The following is a 13,883-nucleotide window of genomic DNA, read 5'->3' as shown; positions in this document are numbered from 1 at the left end:
GCACAGGGCAGGGTCGAGGGGCAGGGTCGAGACCCAGGGTCTCGAGCTTAATGACAAGTTTAGAGGGTACTATGGTGTTAAATGCTGAGCTGTAATCGATGAACAGCATTCTTACATAGGTATTCCTCGTGTCCAGATGGGATAGGGCAGTGTGCAGTGTGATGGCGATTGCGTCGTCTGTGGACCTATTGGGGCGGTAAGCAAATTGGAGTGGGTCTAGGGTGTCAGGTAGTGTGGAGGTGATATGGTCCTTGACTAGTCTTTCAAAGCACTTCATGATGACGGAAGTGAGTGCTACAGGGCAGTAGTCATTTATCTCAGTTACCTTAGCTTTCTTGGGAACAGGAACAATGGTGGCCCTCTTGAAGCATGTGGGAACAGCAGACTGGGATAAGTATGGATTGAATATGTCTGTAAACACACTAGCCAGCTGGGATGCCGTCTGGGCCTGCAGCCTTGTGAGGGTTAACACGTTTAAATCTTTTACTCACGTTGGCTACAGTGAAGGAGAGCCCGCAGGTTTTGGTAGCGGGTCATGTCAGTGGCACTTTATTGTCCTCAATGCGAGCAAAAAAGTTGTTTAGTCTGTCTGGGAGCAAGGCGTCGTGATCCGCGACGGGGCTGGTTTTTCTTTTGTAGTCCGTGATTGACTGTAGACTCTGCCACATACATCTCATGTGGGGCTGGCAAAACCCTTCCACACCTGTGTTCACACATACTCCTTTAGATGCTACAATTCTCAATTCTTTCCCATCAAGGTTGTCTATACCTGGTGGCTTATCATTTAAAAAAATGCACCTCTCCCACACTAACCTGACCAAATTCAGGTTAGTGTGGGAGGAAGCTGAAGTAATTTCACTTCCTAAAATTTCTAAAAGCCTCCCAATCAGTTTGCTGCCTGTTTTTTAGTAAACTAATGGAGAGAATTGTGTTTGACCAAAAACAATGCTATTTTTCAGAGAAAAGAGGCCCTGTCCGGGGGTATCATCGGATGGGGCCACAGTGTTTCGGGCCCCTCCTGTCTCAGCCTCCAGTATTTATGCTGCAGTAGTTTATGTGTCGGGGGGCTAGGGTCAGTTTGTTATATCTGGAGTACTTCTGCTGTCTTATCCGGTGCCCTGTGTGAATTTAAGTATGCTCTCTCTAATTCTCTCTTTCTCTCTTTCTCTCTCGGAGGACCTGAGCCCTAGGACCATGCCTCAGGACTACCTGGCATGATGACTCCTTGCTGTCAACCGGTCCACCTGGCCGTGCTGCTTCTCCAGTTTCAACTGTTCTGCCTGTGGCTATGGAACCCTGACCTGTTCACCGGACGTGCTACCTGTCCCAGACCTGCTGTTTTCAACTCTCTAGAGACAGCAGGACCGGTAGAGATACTCTTAATGATCGGCTATGAAAAGCCAACTGACATTTACTCCTGAGGTGTTGACTTGTTGCACCCTTGACAACTACTGTGATTATTATTATTTGACCATGCTAGTCATTTATGAACATTTGAACATCTTGGCCATGTTCTGTTATAATCTCCACCCGGCACAGCCAGAAGAGGACTGGCCACCCCTCATAGCCTGGTTCCTCTCTAGATTTCTTCCTAGGTTTTGGCCTTCCTAGGGAGTTTTTCCTAGCCACCGTGCTTCTACACCTGCATTGCTTGCTGTTTGGGGTTTTAGGCTGTGTTTCTGTACAGCACTTTGAGATATCAGCTGATGTAAGATAGGCTATATAAATACATTTGATTTGATTTGATTAAGGTCAACTTTACACAGAACCAGGTTATTTTTGCCAAAAGCCTGGTTGCCTCTACAAGGAGGTTGAAACATGGCTGCAAATGGCTCTTCCAGCAAGACAATAACCCAAAGCACACCTCAAAATCCACAAAGAAATTGTTAATTGGCCACAAAATCTAAATTTTGCAATGGTCATCTCAGTTTTCAGACCGGAAACCCATTGAATACCTGTGGTTTGAATTGAAGAGGGCAATCCATACGTGCAGATGAAGGATATCAAGGATCTGTAAAGATTCTGTTCGTTCTAAGATCCCTCCCAATGTGTTCTCCAATCTCATAATAAATACAATAAAAGGCTCAGTGCCGTTGTCCTTCGAACATGAGCTATTGAAAAGTATTGAAAACTGGGCACAAACTGGTTGAATTAATGTTGTTTCAGTATCATTTGTCAGCATATTGTGACACGGAATCTATGTGACATAGGATTTGAAAAAAGACATCAACTCTTATTTTGATGGTGAAAGTTCAACCACAGGACTATGTCATCATGGTAACACATTTTCAACAAAGACAAACCTTGTATAAAACATGCTGAATTTGTACCTTTGAAACAGGCTGGGGGAAAAAACTACAGGCTGGGCAACACTTCTTACTGGAGAGTTGATCCATCTACAGCTATCCTTCTCGTCTCCCATCCAGAGTCTTAACCAAATCCAGCCCTGCTTAGATATTTGTCACTGACTACTACCAATGTGCTATAATCAGAATGATTATTTAAAGATCTCCACTTAACAACTGAATATATTTACTATTGCAATCAAAGTTTAACAGAGCAAATTACACATACTTTAAGTCATACAGTATATCATCAACGATACTAGCTATGCCTATATAGCATACGCAGTCATTTGGTATTGGTATTTTGTATTTTATTAGGATCCGCATTAGCTGTTGCAAAAGCAGCAGCTATTCTTCCTGGGGTCCACACAAAACATGAAACATGACATAATAAAGAACATTGATAGACAAGAACAGCTCAAGGACAGAACTACATAAAAAAAATTTAAAGGCACACGTAGCTTACGTATCAATGCATAGACACAAACTATCTAGGTCAAATAGGGGAGAGTCGTTGTGCCATGAGGTGTTGTTTAATCTGTTTTTTGAAACCAGGTTTTCTGTTTATTTGAGCAATAAGAGATGGAAAGAAGTTCCATGCAATAAGGGATCTATATAATACTGTACACTTTCTTGAATTTGTTCTGGATTTGGGGACTGATCTGGTGGCATGTCTGGTGGTGTAAGTGTGTGTGTCAGAGCTGTGCGTAAATTGACAATGCAAACAATTTGGGATTTACAACACATTAATTATTCTTATAAAAAGAAGAAGTGATGTAGTCAGTCTCTCCTCAACTCTTAGCCAAGAGAGACTGGCATGCATAGTATATCAGCCCTCTGATTACAATGTAGATCAAAACAAGCCGTCTGATCTGGGCCAGCGACAACTTAACTAGGTCTTTCCTTGCAGCACTGGACCACACAACTGGACAATAATCAAGATTAGACAAAACTAGAGCCTGCAGAACTTGCTTTTTGGAGTGTGGCATCAAAAAAGTGGATGTAAAGATGGACAGACCTCTCCCCATCTTTACAACCATTGAATCTACAGTGGGGCAAAAAAGTATTTTGTCAGCCACCAATTGTGCAAGTTCTCCCACTTAAAAAGATGAGAGAGGCCTGTGATTTTCATCATAGGTACACTTCAACTATGACAGACAAAATGAGAAGAAAAAAAATCCAGAAAATCACAATGTAGGATTTTTAATGAATTTATTTGCAAATTATGGTGGAAAATAAGTATTTGGTTGATAACAAAAGTTTATCTCAATACTTTCTTATATACCCTTTGTTGGCAATGACAGAGGTCAAACATTTTCTGTAAGTCTTCACAAGGTTAATATAAACAGCATATTCAGCTGTTTATATGTCAATCAGTATGGCGACTAAGTCAGGAAAAGCTAAATCTAAGTCTAGATATACAGATGTACACGCAATTTTAGAAGAAATTGATCGAGGACGATTCATTTAGCGATTTCCAAATGGAGGAATATTTTTTGAACGGAGTGGACATCGTTTTGGACAGGTAAGATCTTCTCATGCTAATGCCGTTGTTTGAAATTAATAATTTAAAATATAATTTGTGAAATGAAATAGCCTATTTGAGGCTGTTGAGGGGAGGGCAGGCCCACAACAATGGCCAAAGTGAAATGGAGACAGTAGATCTAGCAGGTCTATAATAATATATTCAACCTTATGTTCCCTGTACTCTATATATATCTGTTTATTATACCTGTTGATACAGGGCTCATATGTGAAACTATTCTAACTGAACATTTTCTTTCACAGTGACACTGACTCCGAATATGAGCCCCCAGTGCCAAGGTGTCCATCCCCCACAAGTGGTGTTCATCTGCCCAAATGTATTTCTGCAGGCATGGATGTGCTATGGCACCTGGCATCAGCAGGAGGACTTCATGATAAATGTCATGTAGCATGCTCATTTTGGAAGTTATCATCTGAAACTGTGCACAAGTACTGTTGCCCTCTTATGTTTTTCATTGAAATTGTCCCCATCTTCCGATCTGAATGTTTGTTTTATCTTGTTCATTTTAAAGATAATGATACAACAACAAAAATAAAAAACATATGTTTTTTTTCATTGTATTATCTAAACCAGATCTATTGTGTTATATTCTCCTACATTCAATTCACATTTACACAAACTTCAGAGTGTTTTCTTTCAAATGGTACCAATATTCATATCCTTGGTTCTGTGCCTGAGCTACAGGCAGTTAGATTTGGGTATGTCTTCAGGCGGAAATTGAAAAAAGTAGGAGGGTAGCTCTAAGAGGATTTATTAATAATATCAAAGGCTACACTGAAATCTTACAGTACTGCTCCCGCAATCTTCTTATTATCAATTTCTTTCAACCAATCATCAGTCATTTGTGTCAGTGCAGTACATGTTGAGTGCCGTTCACTATAAGCATGCTGAAAGTCTGTTGTTAATTTGTTTACAGAGAAATAGCATTGTATTTAGTCAAACACAAAAAAGTTTGCTACGAGCTGGCAGCAAGCTTATAAGTCTGCTGTTAGAACCAGTAAAGGCCACTTGATCAAATCAAATCAAATTAGAGTAAAAGTTTGTGAGGGTTTTAGCTGACAAGCCACATTTCTTCAGCCTCCTGAGGTTGAAGCCAAATCATCTGTGTGGGTGGGCCATTTCAATTTGTCTGTGATGTGTACACCGAGGAACTGTCTCGTCTTTGATGGTAATCAAGCCCACTACTGTTGTGTCGTCTGCAAACAGTTGGAGGTGTGCATATAGCCACACAGTCATGGGTGAACAGGGTGTACAGGAGGGGGCTGAGCATACACCCTTGTGGGGCCCCAGTGTTGAGGATCAGCGAAGTGGAGATGTTGTTTCCTACCTTCCCCACCTGGGGGCGGCTAGTCAGAAACTCCAGGACCCAACTGCACAGGGAGGGGTTGAGACCCAGGGCCTCAAGCTTAATGATGAGCTTGGAGGGTTCCATGGTGTTGAATGCTGAGCTGTATTCAATTCCTCTGTATTCCTCTTGTTTAGATGGGATAGGCCAGTGTGCGATTGCATCGTCTGTGGACCTGTTGGGGCGGTATGCAAACTGAAATTGGTCCAGGAGTGCAGGTAAGGTGGAGGTGATATGATCCTTGACTAGTCTCTCAATGAACTTCATGATGACAGAAGTGAGTCATTTAGTTCAGTTATCTTTGCCTTCTTGGGTACAGGAACAATGGTGGCAATCTTGATGCATGTTGGGACAACAGACTGGGATAGGGAGCGATTGAATATGTCCATAAACACACCACCCAGCTAGTCTGCGCATGCTCCGAGGACACAGCTAGGGATGTCATCTGGGAAAGCAGCCTTGCTAGGGATAACACATTTAAATGTCTTAATTACAATAAGCCACGGGGAAGGAGTGTCACACCCTGATCTGTTTCACCTGTCCTTGTGATTGTCTCCACCCCCTCCAGGTGTCGCTTATTTTCCAAAGTGTATTTATCCCTGTGTTTCCTGTCTCTCTGTGCAAGTTCGTCTTGTATGTTTTCAAATCAAGCAGCATTTTCCTGTTCTCCTGCCTTTTGCATTCTCTTTTTTCTAGTCCTCCCGGTTTTGACCCTTGCCTGTTTCTGGACTTTGTACCTGCCTGCCTGACTATTCTGCCTGCCTTGACCATGAGCCTGCCTGCCACACTGGACCTCCTGGACTCTGATTTGGTTTTGACCTTTTACCTGTCCATGACCATTCTCTTGCCTACCCCTTTGGATTAATAAACATTGTAAGACTCCAACCATCTGCCTCCTGTGTCTGCATTTGGGGCTCACCTTGTGCCTTGACAGTACAAACTGGCCATGACAGACCCAGCAGACTTGGACTTGGACTTGGACTTGTCTCCCTGCAGGGAGCCACCATTGGGAGACCTCAGGAGTTGCTACAGGGCCTTTTGGAAGGGCACAGTTCCTTGACGAATCAACATGAACATGGGTTAAAGGTTATTATGGAGCAAATCAGGGAGTTACTCAGAGACTGTCTGCCACCTCTGAAAAACCCCAATCACCCTGTAATTGTTCCCCTATCTGTGGAGAGTTTGTACACCCTATCTCGACTCCCCATGAACCCCGCTTACCTCCTCCAGAGCAATATTCGGGGAATCCTGGTACCTGCCGAGGTTTTCTGTCACGGCTTCTAGGAGTAGTGGGTGGAGGAGTCAGGCGCAGAGAGCAGAGGTAGTTCAATCGTGGTCGTTTATTCCAGGACAACAAGTAATGGTGACGCCAAACACTAAGGCACATCACTTAACTAGCCCAAAAGCAGGACCAAACAGTCCGGAGGAAAGAGTCCATGAGAATCCACACAAACTGAAACAGAAAAGGGGATCGGTGGCAGCTAGTAGGCCGGCGACGACGACGACGACCGCAGAGCGCCGCCCAAACAGCAAGAGGAACCACCTTCGGCGGGATTCGTGACATTTTCTTTCACAGTGCTTGCTTATTTTTGAGCTACAGCCATCTTCGTTTTCTTCAAACCGATCGAAGATAGCATATATAATTACGCTAATGTTGGGAAGGGCGCTCTCCTGGGCTATGGCAGTTTGGGAACAACAATCTGCAAATTGCTGCTTGGGGAGTCCAATCTGTCTCTCCGAGTGCTCATTGACTCTGGGGCTGATGAATGTCTTATGGATGGCACGATGGCTTCGGAGCTTGGTATTCCCACTCAGCCTCTCTCTGTGCCCATGGATGCTAGGGCACTGGACGGCCGCTCTGTATTGGAAGTCACCCATAGTACTGTGCCCGTTCAATTATGGGTTTCTGGTAACCACAGTGAGACCATACACTTCCTCCTCATTGCATCTCCCCATGTTCCGGTTGTGTTGGGAATTTCCTGGCTACAAAAACAAAATCATGTGATTGACTGGACCCAAGCTCCATCCTGGATTGGAGTCCTTTTTGCCATTCCCACTGCCTTCAAGCAGCACAGCCTTCCCCAAGTCATCCTACTCAGGATGTTAGCAAGACTGTGGATGTCTCTGCTATTCCTACTGATTACCATGACCTCCTGGAAGTGTTCAGTAAGGCACGTGCTACTTCCCTTCCCTTCCCCTGCACCGTCCTTATAATTGTGCCATTGACCCTCTTCCAGGCACCACACCACATTGGGGTCGGTTGTATTCTCTGTCTGGACCAGAGACCAAAGCTATGGAGGAGTACATAGAGGACTGGGCCGTTCGTCCTTCTGCCGGCGCAGGGTTTTTCTTTGTGGAGAAGAAGGACAAGATGCTGCGCCCGTGCATTGACTACCGGGGACTTAACGATATCACTGTCAAAAGTCATTACCCCCTACCTCTCCTCTCCTCGGTGTTTCAACCTCTCCAGGGGGCTACCTTGTTTTCCAAGTTGGTCCTTTTGAATGCCTACCACCTGGTTCGGATGCGCAAGGGGGATGAGTGGAAGACAGCCTTCCACACAGCCAGTGGACATTATGAGTACCAGGTCATGCCATTTGGACTCACTGTCTTCCAGGCTTTGGTCAATGAAATGTTTGGGGACATGCTAAACCTGATTGTGTTCTTCTACCTGGACGACATCCTGTTTGTTCCAGATCTGCCCAAGAAAATGTTTTCCATGTCAGACAGCTCCTTCAGGGCCTCCTGGAGAACCAATTGTTCATGAAAGCCGAGAAGTGAGTTCCACCGCTCTTCTATCACCTTTCTGGGATATGTCATTGCTGAGGGCAATGTTCAGACGGATCCTGGAAAGGTGAAAGCAGTGGTGGATTGGCTCCATCCAACGTCCAGGGTGCAGTTGCAACAGTTTCTTGGTTTTGCAAATTTCTACCGCCGTTTCATTCGGAATTACAGCACTCACCTCCCTCAAGGCTCCGTTCAAATGATCTCCAGCTGTCAACAAAGCCTTTGTGGACCTGAAGCATCGGTTCACAACAGCACCCATTCTCATCCATCCGGACCCCTCGCGTCAATTTGTGGTGGAAGTCGATGCTTTGGATGTTGGAGTGGGGGCCATCCTGTCCCAGTGATCTGCCCAGGACCAAAAGCTTCATCCCTATGTCTTCCTGTCCCATCGTCTCAATCCTGCTGAGAGGAACTACGATGTTAGCAACCGAGAACTCCTCGTGGTGAAGATGGCATTGGAGGAGTGGAGGCACTGGCTGGAAGGAGCAGAAGAGCCATTCCTGGTCTGGACCGACCATAAAAACTTGGAATATCTCCGTTCAGCCAAGCGTCTCAACTCAAGGCAGGTCCGGTGGGCCCTTCTGTTTACCAGATTCAACTTTACCATTTCCTACCATCCTGGGTCTAAAGATGTGAAGCCTGATGCTCTCACCAGCCTATAAAGTTTGTCTGCCACACCCTCGACTTCTGAAACCATTCTCGCTACCTCATGCCTTGTTGTCACTGTGGATTGGGGTATTGAGAACCTGGTTCGCGAGGTGCAACGCTCCCAAACTGGACCTGAAGGGGCCCGGCTAACCGGCCGTTTGTCCCTAACCCAGTCCGGTCCCGGGTCCTGAAATGGGCTCATTCCTCCAGGCTGACCTGTCATCAAGGTTCCCGTCGTACACTAGCCTTCCTCCGACAACATTTCTGGTGGCACACAATGGTCCCTGATGTCTCTGCCTTCGTCACCGCACGTACTGTGTGTTCTCAGAACAAGACTCCATGGCAAGCTCCTTCTGGCCTCCTTCAGCCACCACCGGTCCCTCATCGTCCCTGGTCTCTTATATCTCTGAACTTGTTATTCTATTGTCTGATTACTTCCAAGAGGTATATTCTGAAGGTGTCTTAATTGAATGGTCATGTCTCAATGTGGATCTTGGCATCGCTGACTTGTCAGAATTATGTCACAGTTGGCAAGAGAAGATGTGAAAAGATGTATGCCTGCAAAGGTGGCACTGTATTATCCTCAAAGCGGGCAAAGAATGGGTTTAGTTTGTCTGGAAGCAAGACGTCGTTGTCCGTGATGTGGCTGGTTTTCTTTTTGTAGTCGTAATTGCCTGTAGACCCTGCCACATGCGTCTCATGTGTATCCCATTGAATTGCGACCCCACTTTGTCCCTATACCGACATTTCGCTTGTTTGATTGCCTTGCGTGGGAATAACTATACTGATATTCCCAGTCATCTTTCAATGGTTAAATGCAGTGGTTTGCTCTTTCAGTTTTGTGCAAATACTGCCATCTATCCACAGTTTCTTGTTAGGGTCGGTTTTAATAGTCACAGTGGGTACAACATCTCCAATGCACTTCATGATAAACTCACTCAACCGAATCAGCGTATAACTCGATGTTATTCTCTGAGGCTGCCCGGAATATTTCCCAGTCCATGTGATGAAAACAATCTTGAAGCTTGGATTCCGATTGGTCAGACCAGCATTGAATGGTTCTTGTCACAGGTACATCATATAGGAGCAAAATGGAGTTGTGGTTGGATAATTTATTTTATAATTGGCAACATCAAATGGTTTTGTAATGAAAAAGCCATCTGATTCGATGAAAGATGGAGTTGAATTTGTCTTTCTGACCCTAATTTCATTTACAGTTATCAAGTTTGTTTCAATCATTCTTTGTATCTTTGATCTTGGCTTCATAACACATTTTCATATTTTTGTTGAATTAATCAATTTGCAGTAATTCTGTCAGTCAGATGTGCAGCCAGACTTATTAGCCACTCTCTTTCAACCATATAGTTTTTCAATTCCTCCTTAACAGTTCTAACAGTCAGTTTCTTAACGGGTTCATGTTAATAAATAATTGGAAGAGGCAATGTCATAAATTCATCAAGTGCAGCATCTGGATGCTCCTCATTAATCACATCAGACCAACAAACATTTTTAACATCATCCAAGATCATCCACACGCAAAATCTTTTGTATGATCTATTGTACACTATTTTAGGCCCAGCTGTTGGAACTTTGGCTTTCCTGGATATAGCCATTATACTGTGATCACTGCATCCAATGGGTACGGATACAGCTTCAGAACAAAGTTCTACAGTATTAGTACAAATTTGATCGATACATGTTCCTGTAGTGTTTGTAAACATCCTGGTAGGTTGATTAAAAACCTGAACCAGATTACAGGCACTGTTTACAGTAAGAAGCTTCCTCTTAAACGGACAGCTTGATAAAAAACAGTCAATATTCAGGTCCCCAAGAAAGAAGACATCTGTTTACATCACATACACTATCAAACATTTCACACATATTATTTAGATACTGACTGTTAGCACTTAGTGGTCTATAGCAAAACCCAAAAGAAAAGGCTTAAGATGTGCCAAGTGAACCACCAGTCCTGTGGGCACGCACCACCTCAATATTCCTGTGGGTCCATTTTTCATTTCTCAGAGATCATTTACCTCACTTTGTCCTCAGACTCCATCCAGGTCTCATGTGGAGATTCTGCAATTCCGTCCACAACCATGTTGTTCTGCCTTGATTGTCCCTCGAGTCTGATTTATCCATCATTGTTATCATGGATTCACACACAGAACTGATGTCCTCTCTCAATGTCTTACAGATTGCTGTCATCTTTGTCGTTCTCCTTTTTCAACTCATCAAGCTGACCCTGGGAGAACTGCAAACTGTTCTTCAGGTCCTGGACCTCTGGTCAAGTCGTCCATTCTTTTATTATCTATTGTTTCAATTTAACCCAGGGATCAACTAAAAATAAACAATACATACATACATACAGGCCTAAGGTTTCAAGATTTGCTTGATTTCAAATGTAATCTACAACTTAATAATTACAATTTTGGATTCACATCTCCATCTCAACCAAAAATGTAATTTAAAGAATAGGACTAAATCAAATCAAACTAACTTTAAGTGCATTTAAAGTTTGATTTGATTTAGTCCTAATCTTTAAATAACATTTTTGGTTGAGATGGAGACGTGAATCCAACATATCAATTATACATTTGTAGACAAATTGGATATTGAATTGTTTGGTTGTCAACGCAACCAATGTAGTGGGTTAGAAATAGTCTGACAACATTTTCACATTTAACTGAATTCAAACATACTTGCTAGTTTGCTTAAATGTAAGGAAATGGGAAATTGTAAGGAAATTATTCATAGAGGGCCTCCCGAGTCATTTGATTGCCAGCCGCGATGGAAGACCCATGAGGCAGGGCAAAATTGGCCCAGCATCGTCCGGGTTTGGGGAGGGTTTGGCCAGCTGGGATGTCCTTGTCCCATCACGTTCTAGCGACTCCTTGTGGCGGTCTGACACATGCATGTTGACTTCAGGTCCAAAGCTGTGCATTGTTTCCTCCGACATATTGGTGCGGCTGGCTTCTGGGTTAAGCGAGCAGTGTGTCAAGAAGCAGTGAGGCTTGGAGGACGTTTCGGAGGACGCATGGCTCTCGACCTTCGCCTCACCCGAGTCCGTATGGGAGTTGCAGCGATGGGACGAAACTGTAACTACCAATTGGATATGATGAAATTGGGGAGAAAAAAGGGGTAAAAAGTACAAAAAAATGTAATACAAAAAAAATAACATTCTTCATAGATTGGAGAGATACCTCTGTGTCATAGATCAAGTTGTGCCTACTCTGGTTCCCTAATATTAAATATTTTCTTATTGAACATTGGTTTTATTTTATTTTTTCTAAAAAGACAACCCTGATTCATTTAACCATTATTCCTGATTCAGTCCATAGGTTACAATGACATCAAGTTGCTGAAAGGAAGCTATAATAGCCTACTGTTCAAATATTCTCTACCTTCAGAGTACAATCGAGGTAGAACTTTTAATTTGTTCAAAGAGAGTGGGATTAAGAGAATGATCTATCATCTACAGGTTATATGCCATGCCCTATCAGTCAAATACTGTAAGTGCTAGTCCGCCCTCGCTGAAGTTATTCATTTTAAATCTGCATTTAGACATATTTCTGTACAGTAAATTGCAGGGGCAGAAAGACGACTGAAGCTAAAAGAGAACATGCACATTATCAAAGGCGTATCTCTTCTGCTCTGAACCTCTCCAGCTCAATTCACTTTTGTGACGTTGTGTTTTTAGTCCTGTACTAGCCTGCCACTCTCCTCAGTAGACAGGGTTTGGGAGGTAGGAGCAGAGGAGAGCAGGCGTGTGCTGTGGGAGCCCGACTGAATAGCTAAATAACCCACTCACCCAGTCCTCCAGAACACTCATTACCCTGACATCTTTAAAGGGCAAAAGAGGGCAAAGGGACCATAAAGTGCAGTGATTATGACAGAGAGTGAGAGAGACACTCACTTAGAAATGATCAGTGTCAGCAGATGAGGGAGAGTGCAGGCAGAGGGGAGGAGGTGATGAAGCACTTCTCGAAAAAAAAAAGATGGGTGTGTTTTCTTCAGCCCCGTTTCAGTCAAATAAACAAATCTGTTCGGCGGTGAAAATGAATTTCTCTTTTGACATGTGCAAATGTGGGATATTTTATAATGGCAAATGAGGTGAATTTGCTTCATGTTTATTCTATTCTTTGCACTGTCAACCTCTCTCCTTTTGAGGGGAGCTTTTGATAGTCAGTGATCCATATTCCATGAAGTAAAATATTCTCTGTGTTCTGTCCTTTCTCTACTTTATAACAAGGGCAAGAGCAAAAATGAAGTAAAGATGCTGGCTCTGGACAATATTTGATTCTGTCAACAAAACGTACCTGATGTATGAAAATGCATTGTTGTCATACAATTGTTGTCATCAACTTGGTAGACTATAAAATGTAATGGTAGCTAAAATTAACCAGAGTGATTGACAGGTGATTCACTTACACATTTTCACCCGGTTGGCCATGCCTTTCAGAATATGAATGTGTCTGATTCATGCAATTCAACTTTCTAATTTCTCTCTCACAGAGCTGTCAAAGGTGTTTTTTGTCCCTAGGAAAAAAACATGGCTTGCTGTATTCCTGATTTACAATCCGTTAATACTTTAGCAGTTACTTTGGAATTAGTATGGGTGCCAAATCTGTTACCATTATTCGTAGCAGAGTGTAACTCTTTCCGTAACACAGGCTTTCTGCCCTCATCATAGCATGGTTCCTGGGGTGTAAAAAGAGACCATGCAAATATGGACAATGCAACATGTCAGTGTGATGCCTTCCTCAATATCATCCCATTGTGCTTTTATTCCAACATAAATTAGATTATTCTTTGTTGGATGGTAATGACGTGTATACTTCCCCTTGAGAGATGAGATGGTACAGGTACGATATTGCCATTGAGATCAACTACAGAACATTTTACTTAGCATCAAATGAAGAATGGAGGAAGGGAGGAGGAAAGGAAAGGAAAGAAGGATGGGCGGAAAGGGGAAGTGAGGGAATGTGTGGGCTTAGAACAATAGGACTGAATCGCTCAAATTAAAAGCAGCGATTCCATCCAGTAGCCTTTGAATGTACACTCTTAGTGGAAAAGCTCATTTTATGTGTTTTGAGCAGTGAATTGGCATTTTTGACTTAGGCTCCAAAACATGTGAATTCCAACAATGTAGATAATGATGAGAGGTGCGGACAGCTTAAATTTGTTTGCTAAGTATAATGTTCCTCCAGGGTTA

Source organism: Oncorhynchus mykiss, chromosome 7 (genome assembly GCF_013265735.2).
Source record: "Oncorhynchus mykiss isolate Arlee chromosome 7, USDA_OmykA_1.1, whole genome shotgun sequence".
Classification (NCBI taxonomy): domain Eukaryota; kingdom Metazoa; phylum Chordata; class Actinopteri; order Salmoniformes; family Salmonidae; genus Oncorhynchus; species Oncorhynchus mykiss.
The sequence above is the reverse complement of the archived record's forward strand: the minus strand, read 5'-3'. Positions refer to the sequence as shown.